Consider the following 26,503-nt stretch of genomic DNA (forward strand, 5'->3'; position numbering starts at 1 on the left):
AAGGCACAGAGGAATCACAGAGGACGCTGGTACGGTTGGCAAGGTACTCCCTCACCATCTTTTGAAACTTTCCACTCCTTGTGAGAGTACCCCGCGCCTCAGGGCCTGTAAGCTGGGCGGGTCTTAGAAAACTGTCCCAGAACGTTGACAGTGTTCCCCTGCCCCTTCTGGATTGGAGTTGCGTCTCTCTCGCCTGTACGCCTTGGTTGGTCAACGAACTGTGACCTCTGCTGCTAGCGTGTTCAGATGGGAATTTTTTTAACAGTTCTGCAGCAAGTGCCTTCTGGTACTGCCCCCTTTTTGTAGACCTCTCCACCTCAGGAATAAGAGAGTGAAAGTTCTCCTTGTAGCGGGGGTCTAAAAGTGTCACCAACCAGTAATGACTGTCACCCAACATTTTGACAACGCGAGGGTCACGGTTAAGGCAGCGTAACATAAAGTAAGCCATGTGTGCCAGACTGGTAACGGGCAAGACTTCCGTGTCCTCACCAAGATGATGACTGACCATGCTCTCCTCCTCCTCCTCCTCCTCCTCCCCCCCCTGTCCTCAGGCCATCCACGCTGAACCGACTGTATGACAGTTGTACAGGTACTACCGTCTACAGCGCATGATACCAGCTCCTGTTCTTCCTCCTCCTCCTCCTCTCCCTCATTGTCCCCCAATGCACGTTGGGATGAGATGAGGCTGGGCTGTGTGTAATCGCTCATTACGGCTTCTTGATCCATCTCATCATACTCTGGCTGCAATGCCTCCTCTTTAATTCTCTGCAGAGAGCGTTGCAAAGACAGACAAGTGGGATGCTGACGCTAATGATGGTGTCATCGCCACTCACCATCTTGGTGGACTCCTCAAAGTTTGTCAGGATGGTACATATGTCAGACATCCAGGTCCACTCCTGAGGTCTTATGTGTGGAGTCTGACCTGAATATCGACGCCCTTGTTGCAGCTGGTACTCCACAACTGCTCTCTTCTGCTCACAAATCCTTTGCAACATGTATTGGGTAGAATTCCAACGTGTGGGGACATCACACACCAGTCGGTGTGCCGGAAGCTGCAAACGCTGCTGCAACACAGCAAGGGCGGCGGAAGCTGTAGCCGACAATTGAAAATGAGCTGACAGGCGGCATACCTTGACGAGCAGATCTGGCAACTCAGGGTACGATTTAAGAAACCGCAGAACCACGAGGTTAAGCACATGAGCCAGGCATGGTACTCAGCTCAGAGCCGCCACCAGGTTACGGCCATTGTCACACACGACCAAGCCTGGATGTAGGTCCAGCTTTCTCAGCCACAGATCTACCTGCTCTTTCACAGCTGTCCACAACTCACAAGCAGTGTGAGGTTTATCACCTAAGCTTATGAGTTTCAGCACAGCCTGTTGCCGCTTGGCTGAGGCAGTACTGCAGTGCTTCCAGCTTGTAACTGATGTGGTGATATCTGAGATGGAGGCTGAATATGAGGAGGAGGAGGATGATACACAGGAGCTGTACACTGTGGGGGCAACTCTGACTGACACAGGGCCCACAATCCTCGGTGTGGGGAGGATGTGTTCCGTCCCAAGGTCCGACTGGGTCCTGGCTTCCACTATGTTTACCCAGTGTCCTGTCAGGGAGTTGTACCATCCCTGGCAACAAGCACTTGTCCACGTGTTTGCTGTCAGGTGGACTCTCCCAGTAACTGCGTTGTTGAGGGCACGGCAGATGTTTTGGGACACGTGCTTATGTAGTGCGAGGATGGCACACCGGGCAAAATAGTGTCGGCTGGGGACCGAGTACCGAGGGACGGCCACCGCCATAAGGTTGCGGAAGGATTCCGTCTCCACCAGCCTAAAAGGCAGCATTTCCAACGCAAGCAGTTGTGAAATGTGCGAATTTAGGAATGTGGCCTCTGGGGCGTTGGCTGCGAATTTGCGCTTTCGTTCAAAGCTCTCAGATATGGACAATTGAACGCTGCGGTGGGACTTGGACGTGGACGTTGATGCTGTTTCTTGAGAAACTGCCATAACAAGTGAAGACTGAGATAAGGGGGCATATTTGCATGTAGTATTGGCAGGAGATTGCCTTGCACGCATAACAGGGGGTTCTATTACATGCACTACAGCGGAAGAAGCAGTGGTGACAGCCGCTGACTCTGGTCGTGGACCCTGGGGTTCGCTCCACAAAGTCGGGTGCTTTGCTGCCATGTGCCTGATCATGCTGGTGGTGGTCAGGCTGGTAGTTTTGTCACCCCTGCTGATGCTGGCATGGCAGGTGGTATAAATGTCCTTTTTGGGTTTATCAGCGGAGTCTTTAGAAAAATTCCAGACTCTGGAAGACCTACCGGTTGTACTGGCAACGTCCCTCATGTTGGTGTTACGGGAAACTGTTGCCCGCCTTCTGTGTGCGGCCACCACACTGCTTATTCCTGCCTGTTGAGGTACTCTGCCTCTCTCCCCCTGTGTGCTGCTGGCCTCACTTTGAGTGTCCTCCTGCCACGTTGGGTCAGTTACTAGATCATCCACCACCTCCTCCTCTTCCACTTGCGCACCACGATCCTCCTCCTCACTTCGTGGCAATTGTGTCTCGTCATCGTCCACCTCTTGTGACAAATTGCCAGCGTCGACTTCCTGTGGCAGTGGCTGTTCAAATATTTGGGCATCGCTACATGGGATCTCCTCTTCCACCACTTCAAGCGAAGCAGGCGAGGGGCACAAATATGGAAATGGACAAGTGAACAGCTCTTCAGAGTGTCCAAGTGTGGGATCAGTTGCTGTCTGACGACACTCGGCATGGTGGGATAAAGGAGCATCAGGGTGAGGAGGAGTATGCGGTCGAGACTCACGGATACTAAAACTTGACCATGTGGAAGACAGACCGGAGGTGCTGGTGCCCAGGTAACTGGAAGTTTTATCTGCTATACAATTAATAACCTGTTCACACTGATCAGTTCGCAATACTAGTGTTGTAGTGTGCTTCCCTAGTAATTCGGTCAAAAAGTGGGAGCGAGAAGATGTGGCTGTTGGTTGTGGCACATTTTCACCTTGGCCACGGCCCCATCCTCTGCACGCACCATCACCAGGACGTCCAGTTCCACGTCCCTTGCTATGCGCCTTGCCCATTGTAAATGAAGTAAAATAGCTTACACTCGCACTATCAATGGAAAAAGGATAATAAAAAGGAGATTAGAACCGTGGAAGTGGAAAGCCATAGTTCTATTTCTCTGGCCTACACCAGACTCTTTTAAACAGATATATTTGTGTCTGAACAGTCAGGGAGACACTATTACTGTTTTTTTACGGAAAAAATGCCAAAAGCTGGATAATACAGAGATTTGACCCGTGGAACTGCAAAACCACAGTTCTAGTTATCTGGCCTACACCAGACTCTTTTAAACAGATATATTTGTGTCTGAACAGTCAGGGAGACACTATTACTGTTTTTTTTTACAGAAAATATGCCAAAAGCAGGATAATACAGAGATTTGACCCGTGGAACTGCAAAACCACAGTTCTAGTTATCTGGCCTACACCAGACTCTTTTAAACAGATATATTGGTGTCTGGACAGTCACAGACACACTCAATTTTTTTTTTTTTGGGTGGGGGGGGGGAAACCAAATGGTTAATAAGACGCGTATTTGTACAGTCTGACTGAGGAAAAAAAATAAATACAAGATTTAGATAAAAAAAAAAAGGATTTTTCCTGGCCCCTGAGACCGAGGGATAAGTCTAGCAATTTGACCAACAGGAGCACACAGGACTGTAATGCAGCGTTTGCTGGTATAACCACTGCATCTCCTATACAGCCTGCCTGCCTGCCTGATATCTGGGAAGGATATTATTCCTGAGAAGGACTGTTTTTTTGATTTGGCCTGCTTTAGAGACCCTACACTGCCTATTTCGCACTATATATCTCTCCCTAACTCAGTAGCACTCTCCCTATACTGTCTGATCCAGAGGGACTGTGTCCAAGATGGCGGCGCCCAGTTTTAAATACTTGAGGTGACGCTGTGCGGCCAGCCAATCACTGTAATGCCCACAAACAACATGGCTGCGGCATTACAGTGACTGGCTGACAATCCCTGCATGTTCATTGGCTCTGTAAAGAGCGCCAAAAGTGCAGGGCGGAGACCCGAGAACCCGCTCGATTAACCCGGAAATGCTCGGTGCTCGCCAAACATCCCGAGTAGTGAGATGCTCGGGCGAGTACCGAGCAGTGTCGAGCATGCTCGCTCAACACTAGTTGCAAGCTTTTGCAATGATGGCTAGCGTCATTGGAGAAAAAGGTCCAGATAATTGCTTGTGTTTATTTTGCTACCTAAATACTATTGGGGACGCTCATCGTACTGACCGGGTGCGGCCAGTACGGCTTTCTTACCGTATTTACCTGGTTCCACCTTCTCCAACGCTACACCTTACCCCCACGAATAAAAACACTTCAATACAGGATTCTTTAGATAAATTTGGCCACAGCGGCCATTTTATTAACAAACAAACATTAACATATTAACCATAATAATAATAATACCAGATAAATTAAGAGGGGAGGGTTCTTGGAGCTAATAGGTCTGGCTTTTATAACACGAAAGAAATCCAACCGCCATCTTACCCTCAGCCGTGCACCACTAGCTCGAGGGCACCATACTTCCACAATACGTGAAAGATTAATCACCTCAGAGCTCCCAGGGTAAAAACCCCGTCCAGAGCCCTGACCAAAAATTGCCAGACCACCCCCCATGCAACTTCAAATTACCCGGAATTCTCGCAAATTCCTTGTATCAACAAATCCATACCAACTCCAAGAACCTCACCCCCCGCCAACCACGCACAGCCCTGACACCTCAGGCTCATGAGTGCCCCAACCCCAACAATGCCCTTCGATCCCATCCTGTATTGCCAAAGCCCAGAGATCAATTCCAATGGAATTCAAATGAACACAATCCGCCATCCAAAAATTCCCTGTTCCGGACTCTAAATCTAAATGTCTAATACTTACACCTCCATTCTTTGATACAAAGGCCCCTACGGCCCTATTCAACTTCACCCTCGCTCTAGTGATCCCTTTTAAAGATCTCGCCGCCCTCCACTTCTGTCTAGGCACGAGGTCCGACCACATCGTCAGCAACCCTGGATAAGTTGTCCATAACCTCAAACGATCGAACCAAATGTGGCGAATTAACTCCCTAACGGGCCTGGTTCCCCAATCGCTCCCACCTATGTGAACCACCAAGATATAAGGTGCTCCATTCAACCGGTCCGTCTTGTGGAATTTGGACAAAAAACAACTCCACATCATCCCCCCAAAACCCAGCCAGTGGACAACAATTTGCTCTCTCCCAAAACCCAGTTGCCTACCGTCCGGCCTTACATCGGCCCACAATACCCCACAATGCACGAACGAATGTCCAAAAATCCAGGCTAACAATGGACCAGCACCTAAAATGATTAACAGAAAACATATTAACCAACTTGACGAACTACTTTTGCCATTGCCTTATCATAATTAATACCTCACATACGTAAGATAGCGGTCAGAATTCCACCTGCCGATGCGCTTTATCACCTCAGCACCCAAACCCCACCTATCTGCCTCTGACGCTGCACCAATCCTAAATGAATGTGAGCCATATAATTCATGGCTAAGTCCTAACTTGAGAATCCCTTTTTTAAGTACTGCAGTAAACTGAAAAAGGGACAAAAACTTTCCGTCTTCATGGCATAGAAGCGGGCCAACTCTACCCGACCATACTTGCCAATATTCTTCCAAACATCTCCTTGGGCACATCATTGCCCCGTCCGCCTTGCCCAACACCACACGCCTGCCTTTTCCAGCTTGATCCGTAATAGAGTGTCTTAACCAAAAATCAATGCCCCCAACCCAATATCCTACATCCTCGACCCGAAGTCCCCCCGCCCTTCTTTAACTTGGAGTCACCAACTCCCCAACTCGCATTGCGCCAAAGAAAGGTAATGAAAAAGCCAATCTAAACAATGCCAACTCAAAACTGGAACTACAAATCGTCCTTAGTACTGCACCCAAACCCTCTAACGTAGTAAACGACACAGGTCTCCGTTTGTCTGGCATGTGTCTTCCCCTCCTGAAACCCTTTAAAGCTTGCCTGACTAAAAAAGATTTTGTAGTGTCCCCTACTCCCTGCAATTTAAAACCAAACGCCAGCCCAGCCATGAACTTACTAACCCTTGACGCGGGCCACCCAATCTCAGACGCCTTACCAATCAGAAACAAAACCGCCAAACTTCTATCCTCGTCACTTACAATTGGCCCCCATTCAGCCACCCAAGTTTGCCATACTCGCCATGATGCCTCTTAAGCAGACCAGGTATTACTCGCTATAGATTCTCTAATTAGCCTTCCTGCTCCTCCGTAATCAGTCGCCACAAATGCAAAGGGCATTCTTCTCCCACGTCCTCCGCCTCTGGCACCACAGCCCGGAAACGGTCCCACTGAAAACAAGACAATGTATCCGCTGTAGAATTCTGAACACCCGGAACATGTACAGCCGCAATCCAAGCATTCAGTTCAAGACACCTGAGCACGAGTTCCCTGAGCAGCTTAATGACCGGAGGGAATGAGGCCGACAAACTGTTAATCACCGCCACCACTGCCATATTGTCACAATGAAAGCGTATTCTCCTATTCAAGAAAAATTCCCCCCAAATAGAAACTGCCACCACTATTGGGAACAACTCCAACAAGGCCAAGTTTTTTGTGTAACCCAACTGTTTCACGATGTTGGCCATGCTCCAACACTCCACCTCCCCTTACAGTAAGCTCCAAAACCTGCACCGCTGGCTGCATCCGTATCGATTTCGCAATCAAAACTGTCAACGAAATCCTGCTGAATTAACGACCTCCCATTGAAATTCTCCAAAAAATGTTTCCACACTTCCAAATCATCTCTGTGGTCCCTATTCAAATGAATGAAGTGGTGCGGTGCCCTCACACCTGCAGTCTCCTCGGACAACCTGCGACAAAAAATCCTGCCCATAGGCATAATTCTGCAAGCGAAATTCAACCTCCCTAACAGGGATTCCAACTCCTTCAACGTTACCTTACGCAAGCTCCCCACCCTGTCCACCTTCTGCCTCAGCATGAGCAATTTATCCTCCGTTAAACGACATTCCATCTTTTCTGAATCAATCAGTATACCTAAGAAACTCAACACAGTGCAAGGCCCTTCTGTTTTCTGTTCAGCCAGCGGAAAGCCAAAACGCTTAGCCACCCAAAACATAGATGCTAACAAGTTCCCACAAACTAACGATTCTGGAGGACCTATAAACAAAAAATCATCCAAATAATGAATGACCGACTGTAGACCTGCAACGTCCCGTACCCCCATTCCAAGAAAGTGCTAAAAGTTTCAAACAACGAACAAGAAATTTCACAACCCATGGGCAAACATCTATCTAGGTAGTACTCCTCGCCCCAAAAACACCCTAACAACGGAATGCTATCCGGGTGCACCGGAAGCAATCTGAACGCCGACTCAATGTCGGTCTTAGCCAACAAAGACCAAGGCCCATATCTGCGCACCCATTTTACTGCCGCATCAAATGATGTATACTCCACCGAACATAGTTCCTGATCAATACCATCATTCACCGAAAGCCCTTTTGGATATGACAAGTGCTGGATCAGGCGAAATTTATTCGGTTCCTTCTTTGGCACAACTCACAAAGGAGAAATAATCACACCCTCACCCGGCAAACGCCGAAAAGGACCAGCCATACGGCCCAACTCCACCTCTTTAGACAGATTTGCACTGACCACGTCCAGATGCAACTGGGCCGACCTCAAATTCTTAAGTGAAAAGGGATCTTTATGTGCGGGTGGAGGAATCCTAAAACCTTCTAAAAAAACGTAACTAATAATATCCGCTTTTTCCCGATCTGGATATCTACTTAGAAAGGGGGCCATCCCGGGAAGTTTCACTGGAGTCTCCCCCTTGACCAGGACCCACTGAAGGCTTCCCTTTTCCTTTATTAGAACATTTAGAGGCCCCGTGGGAACTCCCGTTACAATGGGAACACACGTGTTTGAACTTAGAACTGTTCCCATACTTGCACTGACCATCATTAAACTGCCAACACGTTCCTGATTTTTCTTTTACATCCTGCGCCCCCGCGTTACCCCCCCCCCCGTGTCCAGATGATTGACTACTGCTGCCTCCGCTCCCGTGAAAGGACGGCCCATACCTGGCTGGAGCCATTACCTTTAGCCACAACCCTATGTCCTTCTGATCCCACTTAATTTCTGGCCTCACCGCCTTCCTTTGCCTGAACTGCTCGTCGTATCGTAACCATGACTGCCCTTCGTATGTACAGTGGGCCTCCCCTATAGAATCCAAATAACAAAATAAACCAGAGCAATTTTCCGGAAACTTTTCCCCGATAACGCTAGCCAATATTGCATATGCTTGCAACCAATTTACAAACGTCTGGGGAATCAAACACCACCTCCGCTTTTTTTCCTCCTCCTTCTAGCTATCGTCCTTCTTTCCCTTATCTAAATTGAACTTTTCCAAGGGGAGGAGGGAGAAGATTTCGACATACTCGTCCCGCCAAATTTTTTCCCTTACCTCTTTTTTTAAATGTGCCCCCAAAGGCACCTCAAAACACATGTACACCTCACCCCTTGCCCTATCATCAAGCTTTACCATATTGTCTTTTTCTTTTTCGGTCTGCACCGATACCGAAACCCCAGATGACACCTCCTCGCTAGCAACCATTGACCTGACCCCTTCAGGCCCAGCCCGCTGCGCCGCCGCCTGCAAATGCAACCAAGTTCTCACGGGCGAGAGGCCCGTCTCACCTTCTGTCCCACCTTCTAAACTCAACAAGACTTGCGACATAGTGCGTAAAATATCACTAAGCCCCGGTACCTGTGCCCCACTAGGCCCACCCACATTCCTTCTCACTAATTGACTACTCGCAACCCCTTGCGATACAGCCCCTGCGGGCAACAAACCAGACATGTAATCATACTCACATAGCTGCGCAGGTGCTGTGTCCCCGCCAGCCGACAATCCTGAGTCCTGCCGATCCCGTGAGTTGTCGGTTCCTTGCTCGAAATCCGATCCTTCTGATTGGCTGCCATGCTCCAGGCTCACGCCCCCAGCCTCCTCATCACCGATGGGGTACTGAGCGCCTGCCGCAGCTGCTGGTGCTCCCATGCCTGGAGCTTGCCTCCCGCTTGTCCTCGCTCTGCTCCGCTTCGTAGGCCTGTGACGCCGATCGCCCCCAGACCCGGACTGACCGGCCCGGCCCATGCTGGATGGGATGTGCCTTCCAGGTAGCTCCACTCTGCCGCCCACCGCGGACTGAAGAGCTGGGCCTGCCAGTCCTGCTTCTCCCTGCTGCTGCCTGCCCTCCGATCGCCGCCGTATGCTGAGTCTCCCGCTCTGTATGGCAGGTACCCCGACAGGAGCATCGCCAGGGATACCTCCTGTTCCGGATGTCCGTCCCCCGGCTCCACTGCTGCGCACCTCCAGTCGCCAATGTTCCGCCATGTGCAGGCAGATCCGTCTGATGCAGGGATGTCCATGCTAGGCGCTGCATTGACTTCCGGTCCGGGCTGTGCTGCTGACGCAGGCAGCACTTGCTGTGCAGCAAACACTTCCTGTGCAGCCTGTGCTTCAGCACCAGTCCCCACTCCCTGCCGTCCAGGGCCCGCTGGACGGCTGTGCGGATTCCTGCCGGTGAGAGCACGGCGGCATGGCACCGCACTGTGCTGCTCACCACCCGCAGGGTCCCGTGAGGGGCTCCTCAGCCGCCGTCTGCTGCCGCAAATACATCGGGCGACAGCCGCTCCGGAGGCCGTGATCTTCTGGATCTCCAGCTGGGTCCCGGTGCCTCTTCCTTCGCACGTGCTGCCCCCAGCAAGGATGACAGCTGGGACGCCAGCCAGCCTGGATCTCTATAATGGGCCGAGTCCCGCAGCTGGGCCACCAATGCTTCCATGCACTCCAAAGAGGTAGGGATTTGGGACATATGGGGTCTTCTCTGTCCGAATCCTACAGAAGACCGGCCCTTCCCACACTATTCCCCATAGCCACCCCTCAATACTTATAGCGCCCGCCCCCATACTTCCATACCCAATCCTAAACCCCAGAATCTTCCAAACTGAAATCCTCCCGGCCAATCCCAGTCATGGGGGGCTTCCCTCTAGCTACGCCCAACTCCAGCCCCCTCCTTTATTGGGGTCAGATATGGTTAACATGAGCAATTCCGGCAGAGGAAGGCAGTCCGCCCGGAGATTAGAAGGGATCAAAAGGACATCGGGTTGTGGCTGAAGGTTATGGCTCTGGTGAGGTATGGGCAGTCCTTTCACGGTAGCAGCAGTAGTGGGAACCAATCAGCAGGACATAGGGGAAGTAGGCAGGGGGCACAAAGCACTAAGAAGGAAGTGGGAACTTGCTGGTAATTTAATGATGGCCAATGCAAGTACGGGAACTCCTGCAAATTCAAACACATGTGCTCCCTTTGTAAGAGAAGTTCACATGTAGCAGCTAAATGCTTTAAGAAGGGTAAGGGAAAGCTGCCAATGGGTACCGGTCAAGGGGGTGACTCCGGTGAGGCTTCACGAGATGGCCCCCTTTCTAAATAGGTATCCGGATCAGTTGAAGGCTAAGGTAATTTCAGATGGCTTGTTGTTGGAGGGTTTTAGAATTCCTCCTCCTGATCACGAGGTCCCCTTTTCTGTTAAAAATTTGATATCAGCTTCACTTCATCCGGAAGTGGTTAGTTTGAAGTTGGCAAAGGAGGTTGAACTGGGTAGGATGGCTGGACCGTTTCAGGAATTACCTAGTAGCAAGGTGATTATTTCGCCTTGGGGGATGTGCCCAAGAAAGAGCTGAATAAGTTTTGTTTGATTCAGCATTTGTCGTACCCAAAGGGGCTTTCGGTGAATGATGGCATTGCGCAGGAATTGTGTTCGGTTGAGTATACATCATTCGATGCAGCGGTGCAATGGGTACAGAGATATGGGCCAGGTTCGTTGCTAGTAGTGTTGAGCGAGCATGCTCGACACTGCTCGTTACTCGCCCGAGCATCTCACTACTCGGGATGTTCGGCGAGCACCGAGCATTTCCGGGTTACTCGGGCGGGAGCTCGGGTCTCCGCCCTGTACGTTTGGCGCTCTTTACAGAGCCAATGAACATGCAGGGATTGTCAGCCAGTCACTGTAATGCCGCAGCCATGTTGTTTGTGGGCATTACAGTGATTGGCTGGCCGCACAGCGTCACCTCGAGTATTTAAAACCGGGCGCCGCCATCTTGGACACAGTCGCTCCAGATCAGACAGTGTAGAGAGGGTGCTGCTGAGTTAGGGAGAGATATATAGTGCGAAATAGGTAGTGTAGGGTCTCTAAAGCCTGCCAAATCAAACAAACAGTCCGTCTCAGGACTAATATCCATCCCAGATATCAGGCAGGCAGGCAGGCTGTATAGGAGACGCAGTGGTTATACCAGCAAATGCTGCATTACAGTCCTGTGTGCGCCTGTTGGTCAAATTGCTAGACTTATCATCCCGGTCTCAGGGGCCAGGAAAAATTTTTTTTTTTAATCTAAATCCTGTATTTATTTTTTTTCCTCAGTCAGACTGTACAAATACGCGTCTTATTAACCTTTTAGTATTCCCCTCCCCCCAAAAATTTTTTTTAGTCTGTCTGTGACTGTTCAGACACCAATATATCTGTTTAAAAGAGTCTGGTGTAGGCCAGATTACTAGAACTGTGGTTTTGCAGTTCCACGGGTCAAATCTCTGTATTATCCTGCTTTTGGCATTTTTTGCCGTAAAAAAAATTGTAATAGTGTCTCCCTAACTGGTCAGACACCAATATATCTGTTTAAAAGAGTCTAGTGTAGGCAAGAAAAATAGAACTGTGGTTTTGCAGTTCCACGGGTCAAAATTCTGTATTATCCTGCTTTTGGCCTTTTTTGCCGTAAAAAAGACTGTAATAGTGTCTCCCTGACTGGTCAGACACCAATATATCTGTTTAAAAGAGACTGGTGTTCTCCACATAACTATAACTGTGGTTTTGCAGTTCCACGGGTCAAATCTCTGTATTATCCTGCTTTTGGCATTTTTTGCCGTAAAAAAAACTGTAATAGTGTCTCCCTAACTGGTCAGACACCAATATATCTGCTTAAAAGAGTCTGGTGTAGGCAAGAAAAAGAGAACTGTGGTTTTGCAGTTCCACGGGTCAAAATTCTGTATTATCCTGCTTTTGGCATTTTTTGCCATAAAAAAAGACTGTAATAGGGTCTCCCTGACTGGGCAGACACCAATATATCTGTTTAAAAGAGTCTGGTGTAGGCCATAGAAATTGAACTGTGGTATTGCAGCTCTACTGGTCAAATCTCTGTATTATCCTATTTTGGGCATTGTTTGCTGTAAAAAAAACAGTAATAGTGACTCCCTGACTGTTCAGACACCAATATATCTGTTTAGAAGCTTCTGGTGTATGCCACATAGCTATAACTGTGGTTTTGCAGTTCCACTGGTAAAATCTCTGTATTATCCTGCTTTTGTCATTTTTTACCGTAAAAAAAAATGTAATAGTCTCTCCCTGACTGGTCAGACACCAATATATCTGTTTGAAAGAGTATGGTGTAGGCCAGAGAAATAGAACTGTGGTTTTGCAGTTTCACCAGTCAAATCTCTGTATTATCCAGCTTTTGGCTTTTTTTGCCGTAAAAAAACTGTAATAGTGTCTCCCTGACTGGTCAGACACCAATATATCTGTTTAAAAGAGTCTGGTGTAGGCCAGAGAAATAGAACTGTGGTTTTGCAGTTCCAGGGGTCAAATCTCTGGATTATCCTGCTTTTGGCATTTTTTTGCCGTTAAAAAAAACTTTAAAAGTGTCTCCCTGACTGGTCAGACACTAATATATCTGTTTAAAAGATTCTGTTGTACGCCACATAACTATAACTGTGGTTTTGAAGTTCCACGGGTCAAATCTGTGTATTATCCTGTTTTGGGCAATTTTTGCCATAAAAAAAAAACAGTAGTAGTGTCTCCCTGACTGGCCAGACACCAATATATCTGTTTAGAAGCTTCTGGTGTACGCCACATAGCTTTAACTGTAGTTTTACAGTTCCACGGGTCAAATCTCTGTATTATCCTGCTTTTGGAATTTTTTGACGTAAAAATAAACTGTAATAGTGTCTCCGTCACAGGTCAGACACTAATATATCTGTTTAAAAGAGTCTGGTGTAGACCAGAGAAATAGAACTTTGGTTTTGCAGTTCCACGGGTCAAATCTCTGTATTATCCTGTTCTGGGCATTTTTTGCCATAAAAAAAAACTGTAATAGTGTCTCCCTGACTGGTCAGACACCAATATATCTGTTTAAAAGATTCTGGTGTACGCTACATAACTATAACTATGGTTTTGCAGTTCCACGGGTCAAATCTCTATATTATCCTGTTTTGGGCATTTTTTGCCATAAAAAAACCTGTAATAGTGTCTCCCTGACTGGTCAGACACCAATATATCTGTTTAAAAGATTGTGGTGTACGCTACATAACTATAACTGTGGTTTTGCAGTTCCACAGGTCAAATCTCTATTATCCTGCTTTTGGCATTTTTTGCTGTAAAAAAACTGTAATAGTGTCTCCCTGACTGGTCAGACACCAATATATCTGTTTAAAAGAGTCTGGTGTAGGCCAGAGAAATAGAACTGTGGTTTTACAGTTCCACGGGTCACATCTGTGTATTATCATGCTTTTGGCATTTTTTGCCATAAAAAAAAACTGTAATAGTGTCTCCCTGACTAGTCAGACACCAATATATGTGTTTAAAAGAGTCTGGTGTACGCCACATAACTATAACTGTGGTTTTGCAGTTCCACGGGTCAAATCTCTGTATTATCCTGTTTTTGGCATTTTTTGCAGTAAAAAAAATGTTTTAGTGTCTCCCTGACTGGTCAGACACCAATATATCTGTTTAAAACATTCTGGTGTACGCCACATAACAATAACTGTGGTTTTGCAGTACCACGGGTCAAATATTTGTATCATCCTGCTTTTGGCATATTTTGCCGTAAAAAAAAGCTGTAATAGTGTCTCACTGACTGGCCAGACACCAATATATCTGTTTAAAAGATTCTGGTGTACGCTACATAACTATAACTGTGGTTTTGCAGTTCCACGGGTCAAATCTCTGTGTTATCCTGCTTTTGGCATTTTTTGCCTTAAAAAAAAACTGTAATAGTGTCTCCCTGACTGGTCAGACACTAATATATCTGTTTAAAAGAGTCTGGTGTAGGCCATAGAAATTGAACTGTGGTATTGCAGCTCTACTGGTCAAATCTCTGTATTATCCTATTTTGGGCATTTTTTGCTGTAAAAAAAACAGTAATAGTGACTCCCTGACTGGTCAGACACCAATATATCTGTTTAAAAGCTTCTGGTGTATGCCACATAGCTATAACTGTGGTTTTGCAGTTCCACGGGTCAAATCTCTGTATTATCCTGCTTTTGTCATTTTTTGCCGTAAAAAAAAAACTGTAATAGTGTCTCCCTGACTGGTCAGACACTAATATATCTGTTTAAAAGAGTTTGGTGTAGGCCAGAGAAATAGAACTGTGGTTTTGCAGTTCTACTGGTCAAATCTCTGTATTATCCTGTTTTGGGCATTTTTTGCTGTAAAAAAAACTGTAATAGTGACTCCCTGACTGGTCAGACACTAATATATCTGTTTAAAAGATTCTGGTGTACGCTACATAACTATAACTGTGATTTTGCAGTTCCACGGGTCAAATCTCTGTATTATCCTGCTTTTGGCATTTTTTGCTGTAAAAAAACTATAATAGTGTCTCCCTGACTGGTCAGACACGAATATATCTGTTTAAAAGAGTCTGGTGTAGGGCAGAGAAATAGAACTGTGGTTTTACAGTTCCACGGGTCAAATCTCTGTATTATCATGCTTTTGGCATTTTTTGCCATAAAAAAAAACTGTAATAGTGTCTCCCTGACTGGTCAGACACCAATATATCTGTTTAAAAGAGTCTGGTGTACGCCAGATAACTATAACTGTGGTTTTGTAGTTCCACGGGTCAAATCTCTGTATTATCCTGCTTTTGGCATTTTTTGCCTTTAAAAAAACTGTAATAGTGTCTTCCTGACTGGTCAGACACTAATATATCTGTTTAAAAGAGTCTAGTGTAGGCCATAGAAATTGAACTGTGGTTTTGCAGTTCCACTGGTCAAATCTCTATGTTATGCTATTTTGGGCATATTTTGCTGTAAAAAAAACAGTAATAGTGACTCCCTGACTGGTCAGACACCAATATATCTGATTAAAAGCCTCTTGTGTACGCCACATAGCTATAACTGTGGTTTTGCAGTTCCACGGGTCAAATCTCTGTATTATCCTGCTTTTGGCATTTTTTGCCGTAAAAAAAAACTGTAATAGTGTCTCCCTGACTGGTCAGACACTAATATATCTGTTTAAAAGAGTTTGGTGTAGGCCAGAGAAATAGAACTGTGGTTTTGCAGTTCTACTGGACAAATCTCTGTATTATCCTGTTTTGGGCATTTTTTGCCGTAAAACAAAACTGTAATAGTGACTCTCTGACTGGTCAGACACCAATATATCTGTTTAAAAGATTATGGTGTACGCTACATAGCTATAACTGTGGTTTTGCAGTTCCACGGGTCAAATCTTTGTATTATCCTGCTTTTGGCATTTTTTGCTGTAAAAAAACTGTAATAGTGTCTCCCTGACTGGTCAGACACCAATATATCTGTTTGAAAGAGTCTGGTGTAGGCCAGAGAAAAAGAACTGTGCTCTTACTCTTCGACGGGTCAAATCTCTGTATTATCATGCTTTTGGCATTTTTTGCCATAAAAAAAACTGTAATAGTGTCTCCCTGACTGGCCAGACACCAATATATCTTTTTAAAAGAGTCTGGTGTATGCCACATAACTATAACTGTGGTTTTGCAGTTCCACGGGTCAAATCTCTGTATTATCCTGCTTTTGGCATTTTTTGCCTTAAAAAAAAACTGTAATAATGTCTTACTGACTGGTCAGACACTAATATATCTGTTTAAAAGAGTCTGGTGTACGCCATAGAAATTGAATTGTGGTTTTGAAGTTCCACTGGTCAAATCTCTGTATTTTCCTATTTTGGGCATTTTTTGCTGTAAAAAACACAGTAATAGTGACTCCCTGACTGGTCAGACACCAATATATCTGATTAAAAGCTTCTGGTGTACGCCACATAGCTATAACTGTGGTTTTGCACTTCCTCGGGTCAAATCTCTGGATTATCCTGCTTTTGGCATTTTTTGCCATAAAAAAAACTGTAATAGTGTCTCCCTGACTGGTCAGACACTAATATATCTGTTTAAAAGAGTTTGGTGTAGGCCAGAGAGATAGAACTGTGGTTTTGCAGTTCTACTGGTCAAATCTCTGTATTATCCTGTTTTGGGCATTTTTTGCCGTAAAAAAAAACGGTAATAGTGACTCCCTGACTGGTCAGACACCAAAATATCTGTTTGAAAGATTCTGGTGTACACCACATAACTATAACTGTGGTTTTGTAGTTCCACGGGTCAAATCTGTGTATTATCCTGTTTTGGGCAATTTTTGCCATAAAAAAAAACAATAATAGTGTCTCCCTGACTGGACAGACACCAATATATCTGTTTAAAAGCTTCTAGTGTACGCCACATAACTATATCTGTAGTTTTGCAGTTCCACGGGTCAAATCTCTGTATTATCCTGTTTTTGGCAATTTTTGCCATAAAAAAACAGTAATAGTGACTCCCTGACCGGACTGACATCAATATAACTGTTTAAAAGCTTCTGGTGTACGCCACATAGCTTTAACTGTGGTTTTGCAGTTCCACGGGTCAAATCTCTGAATTATCCTGCTTTCGGCATTTTTTTCCTTAAAAAAAACCTGTAATAGTGTCTCCCTGACTAGTCAGACACTAATATATCTGTTTAAAAGAGTCTGGTGTAGGCCAAAGAAATTGAGCTGTGGTTTTGCAGTTCCACTAGTCAGATCTCTGTATTATCCTATTTTGGGCATTTTTTGCTGTATAAAAAACAGTAGTAGTGACTCCCTGACTGGTCACACACCAATATATCTGTTTAAAAGCTTCTGGTGTACGCCACATAGCTATAACTGTGGTTTTGCAGTTCCATGGGTCAAATCTCTGTATTATCATGCTTTTGGCATTTTTTGCCGTAAAAAAAAACTGTAATAGTGTCTCCTTGACTGGTCAGACACTATTTTATCTTTTTAAAAGAGTTTGGTGTAGGCCAGAGAAATAGAACTGTGGTTTTGCAGTTCTACTGGTCAAATCTCTGTATTATTCTGTTTTGGGCATTTTTTGCCGTAAAAAAACAACTGTAATAGTGACAACCTGACTGGTCAGACACTAATATATCTGTTTAAAAGATTCTGGTGTACGCTACATAACTATAACTGTGGCTTTGCAGTTCCACGGGTCAAATCTCTGTATTGTCCTGCTTTTGGCATTTTTTGCTGTAAAAAAACTGTAATAGTGTCTCCCTGACTGGTCAGACACCAATATATCTGTTTAAAAGAGTCTGGTGCAGGCCAGAGAAATAGAACTGTGGTTTTACAGTTCCACGGGTCAAATCTCTGAATTATCATGCTTTTGGCAATTTTTGCCATAAAAAAAAACTGTAATAGTGTCTCCCTGACTGGTCAGACACCAATATATGTGTTTAAAAGAGTCTGGTGTACGCCATATAACTATAACTGTGGTTTTGCAGTTCCACAGGTCAAATCTCTGTATTATCCTTCTTTTGGTATATTTTACCATGAAAAAAACTGTAATAGTGTGTCCCTGACTGGTCAAACTCCAATTTGTCTGTTTGAAAGAGTCTGGTGTAGGCCAGAGAAATAGAACTGTGGTTTTGCAGTTTCACCAGTCAAATCTCTGTATTATCCAGCTTTTGTCTTTTTTTGCAGTAAAAAAACTGTAATAGTGTCTCCCTCACTGGTCAGACACCAATATATCTGTTTAAAAGAGTCTGGTGTAGGCCAGAGAAATAGAACTGTGGTTTTACAGTTCCATGGGTCAAATCTCTGGATTATCCTGCTTTTGGCATTTTTTTGCTGTTAAAAAAAAACTTTAACAGTGTCTCCCTGACTGGTCAGACCCTAATATATCTGTTTAAAAGATTCTGGGGTACGCCAGAGAAATAGAACTGTGGTTTTACTGTTCCACGGGTCAAATCTCTGTATTATCATGCTTTTGCCATTTTTTGCCGTAAAAAAAACAGTAATAGTGACTCCCTGACTGGTCAGACACCAATATATCAGTTTAGAAGCTTCTGGTGTACGCCACATAGCTCTAACTGTGGTTTTGCAGTACCACGGGTCAAATCTCTGTATAATCCTGCTTTTGGCATTTTTTGCCGTAAAATAAAACTGTAATAGTGTCTCCCTGACCGGTCCGACACTAATATATCTGTTTAAAAGAGTTTGGTGTAGGCCAGAGAAATAGAACTGTGGTTTTGCAGTTCTACTGGTCAAATCTCTGTATTATCCTGTTTTGGGCATTTTTTGCCGTAAATAAAACCTGTAATAGTGACTCCCTGACTGGTCAGACACCAATAAATCTGTTTGAAAGATTCTGGTGTACGCCAAATAACTATAACTGTGGTTTTGTAGTTCCACGGGTCAAATCTGTGTATTATCCTGTTTTGGGCAATTTTTGCCATAAAAAAAAAACAGTAATAGTGTCTCCCTGACTGGACAGACACCAATAAATCTGTTTAAAAGAGTCTGGTGTAGGCCAGAGAAATAAAACTGTGGTATTACAGTTCCACGGGTCAAATCTCTGTATTATCATGCTTTTGGCAATTTTTGCCATAAAAAGAAAACTGTAATATTGTCTCCCTGACTGGTCAGACACCAATATATGTGTTTAAAAGAGTCTGGTGTGCGCCATATAACTATAACTGTGGTTTTGCAGTTCCACAGGTCAAATCTCTGTATTATCCTTCTTTTGGTATATTTTGCCATAAAAAAAACTGTAATAGTGTGTCCCTGACTGGTCAGACTCCAATTTGTCTGTTTGAAAGAGTCTGGTGTAGGCCAGAGAAATAGAACTGTGGTTTTGCAGTTTCACCAGTCAAATCTCTGTATTATCCAGCTTTTGTCTTTTTTTGCAGTAAAAAAACTGTAATAGTGTTTCCCTGACTGGTCAGACACCAATATATCTGTTTAAAAGAGTCTGGTGTAGGCCAGAGAAACAGAACTGTGTTTTTGCAGTTCCATGGGTTAAATCTCTGGATTATCCTGCTTTTGGCATTTTTTTGCTGTTAAAAAAAACTTTAACAGTGTCTCCCTGACTGGTCAGACACTAATATATCTGTTTAAAAGATTCTGGTGTACGCCAGAGAAATAGAACTGTGGTTTTACTGTTCCACGGGTCAAATCTCTGTATTATCATGCTTTTGCCATTTTTTGCCGTAAAAAAAAACAGTAATAGTGACTCCCTGACTGGTCAGACACCAATATATCAGTTTAGATGCTTCTGATGTACGCCACATAGCTATAACTGTGGTTTTGCAGTTCCACGGGTCACATCTCTGTATAATCCTGCTTTTGGCATTTTTAGCCGTAAAATAAAACTGTAATAGTGTCTCCCTGACCGGTCCGACACTAATATATCTGTTTAAAAGAGTTTGGTGTAGGCCAGAGAAATAGAACTGTGGTTTTGCAGTTCTACTGGTCAAATCTCTGTATTATCCTGTTTTGGGCATTTTTTGCCGTAAAAAAAACCTTTAATAGTGACTCCCTAACTGGTCAGACACCAATAAATCTGTTTAAAAGATTCTGGTGTACGCCACATAACTATAACTGTGGTTTTGTAGTTCCATGGGTCAAATCTGTGTATTATCCTGTTTTGGGCAATTTTTGCCATAAAAAAAAAACAGTAATAGTGTCTCCCTGACTGGACAGACACCAATAAATCTGTTTAAAAGAGTCTGGTGTAGGCCAGAAAAATAGAACTGTGGTTTTACTGTTCCACGGGTCAAATCTCTGTATTATCATGCTTTTGGCATTTTTTGCTGTAAAAAAACTGTAATAGTGTCTCCCTGACTGGTCAGACACCAATATATCTGTTTAAAATAGTCTGGTGTAGGCCAGAGAAATAGAACTGTGCTTTTACTGTTCGACGGGTCAAATCTCTGTATTATCATGCTTTTGGCATTTTTTGCCATAAAAATAACTGTAATAGTGTCTCCCTGACTGGTCAGACACCAATATATCTGTTTAAAAGAGTCTGGTGTATGCCACATAACTATAACTGTGGTTTTGCAGTTCCACGGGTCAAATCTCTGTATTATCCTGCTTTTGGCATTTTTTGCTGTTAAAAAAACTGTAATAGTGTCTCCCTGACTGGTCAGACACCAATATATCTGTTTAAAAGAGTCTGGTGTAGGCCAGAGAAATAGAACTGTGGTTTTACAGTTCCACGGGTCAAATCTCTGTATTATCATGCTTTTGGCATTTTTTGCCATAAAAAAAAACTGTAATAGTGTCTCCCTGACTGGTCAGACACCAATATATCTGTTTAAAAGAGTCTGGTGTACGCCACATAACTATAACTGTGGTTTTGTAGTTCCACGGGTCAAATCTCTGTATTATCCGGCTTTTGGCATTTTTTGCCTTTAAAAAAACTGTAATAGTGTCTTCCTGACTGGTCAGACACTAATATATCTGTTTAAAAGAGTCTAGTGTAGGCCATAGAAATTGAACTGTGGTTTTGCAGTTCCACTGGTCAAATCTCTATGTTATGCTATTTTGGGCATATTTTGCTGTAAAAAAAACAGTAATAGTGACTCCCTGACTGGTCAGACACAAATATATCTGATTAAAAGCCTCTTGTGTACGCCACATAGCTATAACTGTGGTTTTGCAGTTCCACGGGTCAAATCTCTGTATTATCCTGCTTTTGGCATTTTTTGCCGTAAAAAAAAACTGTAATAGTGTCTCCCTGACTGGTCAGACACTAATATATCTGTTTAAAAGAGTTTGGTGTAGGCCAGAGAAATAGAACTGTGGTTTTGCAGTTCTACTGGACAAATCTCTGTATTATCCTGTTTTGGGCATTTTTTGCCGTAAAACAAAACTGTAATAGTGACTCTCTGACTGGTCAGACACCAATATATCTGTTTAAAAGATTATGGTGTACGCTACATAGCTATAACTGTGGTTTTGCAGTTCCACGGGTCAAATCTTTGTATTATCCTGCTTTTGGCATTTTTTGCTGTAAAAAAACTGTAATAGTGTCTCCCTGACTGGTCAGACACCAATATATCTGTTTGAAAGAGTCTGGTGTAGGCCAGAGAAAAAGAACTGTGCTCTTACTCTGCGACGGGTCAAATCTCTGTATTATCATGCTTTTGGCATTTTTTGCCTTAAAAAAAAACTGTAATAATGTCTTACTGACTGGTCAGACACTAATATATCTGTTTAAAAGAGTCTGGTGTACGCCATAGAAATTGAATTGTGGTTTTGAAGTTCCACTGGTCAAATCTCTGTATTTTCCTATTTTGGGCATTTTTTGCTGTAAAAAACACAGTAATAGTGACTCCCTGACTGGTCAGACACCAATATATCTGATTAAAAGCTTCTGGTGTACGCCACATAGCTATAACTGTGGTTTTGCACTTCCTCGGGTCAAATCTCTGGATTATCCTGCTTTTGGCATTTTTTGCCATAAAAAAAACTGTAATAGTGTCTCCCTGACTGGTCAGACACTAATATATCTGTTTAAAAGAGTTTGGTGTAGGCCAGAGAGATAGAACTGTGGTTTTGCAGTTCTACTGGTCAAATCTCTGTATTATCCTGTTTTGGGTATTTTTTGTCATAAGAAAAAAACTGTTTTAGTAACTCCCTGACTGGTCAGACACCAATATATCTGTTTGAAAGATTCTGGTGTACGCCACATAGCTTTACCTGTGGTTTTGCAGTTCCACGGGTCAAATCTCTGAATTATCCTGCTTTTGGCATTTTTTTCCTTAAAAAAAACCTGTAATAGTGTCTCCCTGACTAGTCAGACACTAATATATCTGTTTAAAAGAGTCTGGTGTAGGCCAAAGAAATTGAGCTGTGGTTTTGCAGTTCCACTGGTCAGATCTCTGTATTATCCTATTTTGGGCATTTTTTGCTGTATAAAAAACAGTAATAGTGACTCCCTGACTGGTCACACACCAATATATCTGTTTAAAAGCTTCTGGTGTACGCCACATAGCTATAACTGTGGTTTTGCAGTTCCATGGGTCAAATCTCTGTATTATCATGCTTTTGGCATTTTTTGCCGTAAAAAAAAACTGTAATAGTGTCTCCCTGACTGGTCAGACACTATTTTATCTTTTTAAAAGAGTTTGGTGTAGGCCAGAGAAATAGAACTGTGGTTTTGCAGTTCTACTGGTCAAATCTCTGTATTATCCTGTTTTGGGCATTTTTTGCCGTAAAAAAACAACTGTAATAGTGACAACCTGACTGGTCAGACACTAATATATCTGTTTAAAAGATTCTGGTGTACGCTACATAACTATAACTGTGGCTTTGCAGTTCCACGGGTCAAATCTCTGTATTATCCTGCTTTTGGCATTTTTTGCTGTAAAAAAACTGTAATAGTGTCTCCCTGACTGGTCAGACACCAATATATCTGTTTAAAAGAGTCTGGTGCAGGCCAGAGAAATAGAACTGTGGTTTTACAGTTCCACGGGTCAAATCTCTGAATTATCATGCTTTTGGCAATTTTTGCCATAAAAAAAAACTGTAATAGTGTCTCCCTGACTGGTCAGACACCAATATATGTGTTTAAAAGAGTCTGGTGTACGCCATATAACTATAACTGTGGTTTTGCAGTTCCACAGGTCAAATCTCTGTATTATCCTTCTTTTGGTATATTTTACCATGAAAAAAACTGTAATAGTGTGTCCCTGACTGGTCAAACTCCAATTTGTCTGTTTGAAAGAGTCTGGTGTAGGCCAGAGAAATAGAACTGTGGTTTTGCAGTTTCACCAGTTAAATCTCTGTATTATCCAGCTTTTGTCTTTTTTTGCAGTAAAAAAACTGTAATAGTGTCTCCCTGACTGGTCAGACACCAATATATCTGTTTAAAAGAGTCTGGTGTAGGCCAGAGAAATAGAACTGTGGTTTTACAGTTCCATGGGTCAAATCTCTGGATTATCCTGCTTTTGGCATTTTTTTGCTGTTAAAAAAAAACTTTAACAGTGTCTCCCTGACTGGTCAGACCCTAATATATCTGTTTAAAAGATTCTGGGGTACGCCAGAGAAATAGAACTGTGGTTTTACTGTTCCACGGGTCAAATCTCTGTATTATCATGCTTTTGCCATTTTTTGCCGTAAAAAAAACAGTAATAGTGACTCCCTGACTGGTCAGACACCAATATATCAGTTTAGAAGCTTCTGGTGTACGCCACATAGCTCTAACTGTGGTTTTGCAGTACCACGGGTCAAATCTCTGTATAATCCTGCTTTTGGCATTTTTTGCCGTAAAATAAAACTGTAATAGTGTCTCCCTGACCGGTCCGACACTAATATATCTGTTTAAAAGAGTTTGGTGTAGGCCAGAGAAATAGAACTGTGGTTTTGCAGTTCTACTGGTCAAATCTCTGTATTATCCTGTTTTGGGCATTTTTTGCCGTAAAAAAAACCTGTAATAGTGACTCCCTGACTGGTCAGACACCAATAAATCTGTTTGAAAGATTCTGGTGTACGCAAAATAACTATAACTGTGGTTTTGTAGTTCCACGGGTCAAATCTGTGTATTATCCTGTTTTGGGCAATTTTTGCCATAAAAAAAAAACAGTAATAGTGTCTCCCTGACTGGACAGACACCAATAAATCTGTTTAAAAGAGTCTGGTGTAGGCCAGAGAAATAAAACTGTGGTATTACAGTTCCACGGGTCAAATCTCTGTATTATCATGCTTTTGGCAATTTTTGCCATAAAAAGAAAACTGTAATAGTGTCTCCCTGACTGGTCAGACACCAATATATGTGTTTAAAAGAGTCTGGTGTGCGCCATATAACTATAACTGTGGTTTTGCAGTTCCACAGGTCAAATCTCTGTATTATCCTTCTTTTGGTATATTTTGCCATAAAAAAAACTGTAATAGTGTGTCCCTGACTGGTCAGACTCCAATTTGTCTGTTTGAAAGAGTCTGGTGTAGGCCAGAGAAATAGAACTGTGGTTTTGCAGTTTCACCAGTCAAATCTCTGTATTATCCAGCTTTTGTCTTTTTTTGCAGTAAAAAAACTGTAATAGTGTTTCCCTGACTGGTCAGACACCAATATATCTGTTTAAAAGAGTCTGGTGTAGGCCAGAGAAATAGAACTGTGTTTTTGCAGTTCCATGGGTTAAATCTCTGGATTATCCTGCTTTTGGCATTTTTTTGCTGTTAAAAAAAACTTTAACAGTGTCTCCCTGACTGGTCAGACACTAATATATCTGTTTAAAAGATTCTGGTGTACGCCAGAGAAATAGAACTGTGGTTTTACTGTTCCACGGGTCAAATCTCTGTATTATCATGCTTTTGCCATTTTTTGCCGTAAAAAAAAACAGTAATAGTGACTCCCTGACTGGTCAGACACCAATATATCAGTTTAGATGCTTCTGATGTACGCCACATAGCTATAACTGTGGTTTTGCAGTTCCACGGGTCACATCTCTGTATAATCCTGCTTTTGGCATTTTTAGCCGTAAAATAAAACTGTAATAGTGTCTCCCTGACCGGTCCGACACTAATATATCTGTTTAAAAGAGTTTGGTGTAGGCCAGAGAAATAGAACTGTGGTTTTGCAGTTCTACTGGTCAAATCTCTGTATTATCCTGTTTTGGGCATTTTTTGCCGTAAAAAAAACCTGTAATAGTGACTCCCTAACTGGTCAGACACCAATAAATCTGTTTAAAAGATTCTGGTGTACGCCACATAACTATAACTGTGGTTTTCTAGTTCCATGGGTCAAATCTGTGTATTATCCTGTTTTGGGCAATTTTTGCCATAAAAAAAAAACAGTAATAGTGTCTCCCTGACTGGACAGACACCAATAAATCTGTTTAAAAGAGTCTGGTGTAGGCCAGAAAAATAGAACTGTGGTTTTACTGTTCCACGGGTCAAATCTCTGTATTATCATGCTTTTGGCATTTTTTGCTGTAAAAAAACTGTAATAGTGTCTCCCTGACTGGTCAGACACCAATATATCTGTTTAAAATAGTCTGGTGTAGGCCAGAGAAATAGAACTGTGCTTTTACTGTTCGACGGGTCAAATCTCTGTATTATCATGCTTTTGGCATTTTTTGCCATAAAAATAACTGTAATAGTGTCTCCCTGACTGGTCAGACACCAATATATCTGTTTAAAAGAGTCTGGTGTATGCCACATAACTATAACTGTGGTTTTGCAGTTCCACGGGTCAAATCTCTGTATTATCCTGCTTTTGGCATTTTTTGCTGTTAAAAAAACTGTAATAGTGTCTCCCTGACTGGTCAGACACCAATATATCTGTTTAAAAGAGTCTGGTGTAGGCCAGAGAAATAGAACTGTGGTTTTACAGTTCCACGGGTCAAATCTCTGTATTATCATGCTTTTGGCATTTTTTGCCATAAAAAAAAACTGTAATAGTGTCTCCCTGACTGGTCAGACACCAATATATCTGTTTAAAAGAGTCTGGTGTACGCCACATAACTATAACTGTGGTTTTGTAGTTCCACGGGTCAAATCTCTGTATTATCCGGCTTTTGGCATTTTTTGCCTTTAAAAAAACTGTAATAGTGTCTTCCTGACTGGTCAGACACTAATATATCTGTTTAAAAGAGTCTAGTGTAGGCCATAGAAATTGAACTGTGGTTTTGCAGTTCCACTGGTCAAATCTCTATGTTATGCTATTTTGGGCATATTTTGCTGTAAAAAAAACAGTAATAGTGACTCCCTGACTGGTCAGACACAAATATATCTGATTAAAAGCCTCTTGTGTACGCCACATAGCTATAACTGTGGTTTTGCAGTTCCACGGGTCAAATCTCTGTATTATCCTGCTTTTGGCATTTTTTGCCGTAAAAAAAAACTGTAATAGTGTCTCCCTGACTGGTCAGACACTAATATATCTGTTTAAAAGAGTTTGGTGTAGGCCAGAGAAATAGAACTGTGGTTTTGCAGTTCTACTGGACAAATCTCTGTATTATCCTGTTTTGGGCATTTTTTGCCGTAAAACAAAACTGTAATAGTGACTCTCTGACTGGTCAGACACCAATATATCTGTTTAAAAGATTATGGTGTACGCTACATAGCTATAACTGTGGTTTTGCAGTTCCACGGGTCAAATCTTTGTATTATCCTGCTTTTGGCATTTTTTGCTGTAAAAAAACTGTAATAGTGTCTCCCTGACTGGTCAGACACCAATATATCTGTTTGAAAGAGTCTGGTGTAGGCCAGAGAAAAAGAACTGTGCTCTTACTCTGCGACGGGTC

This window comes from Phyllobates terribilis, unplaced genomic scaffold (assembly GCF_046119375.1).
Source record: "Phyllobates terribilis strain yellow unplaced genomic scaffold, ASM4611937v1 Scaffold_12__6_contigs__length_324123572, whole genome shotgun sequence".
Taxonomy (NCBI): Eukaryota; Metazoa; Chordata; class Amphibia; order Anura; family Dendrobatidae; genus Phyllobates; species Phyllobates terribilis.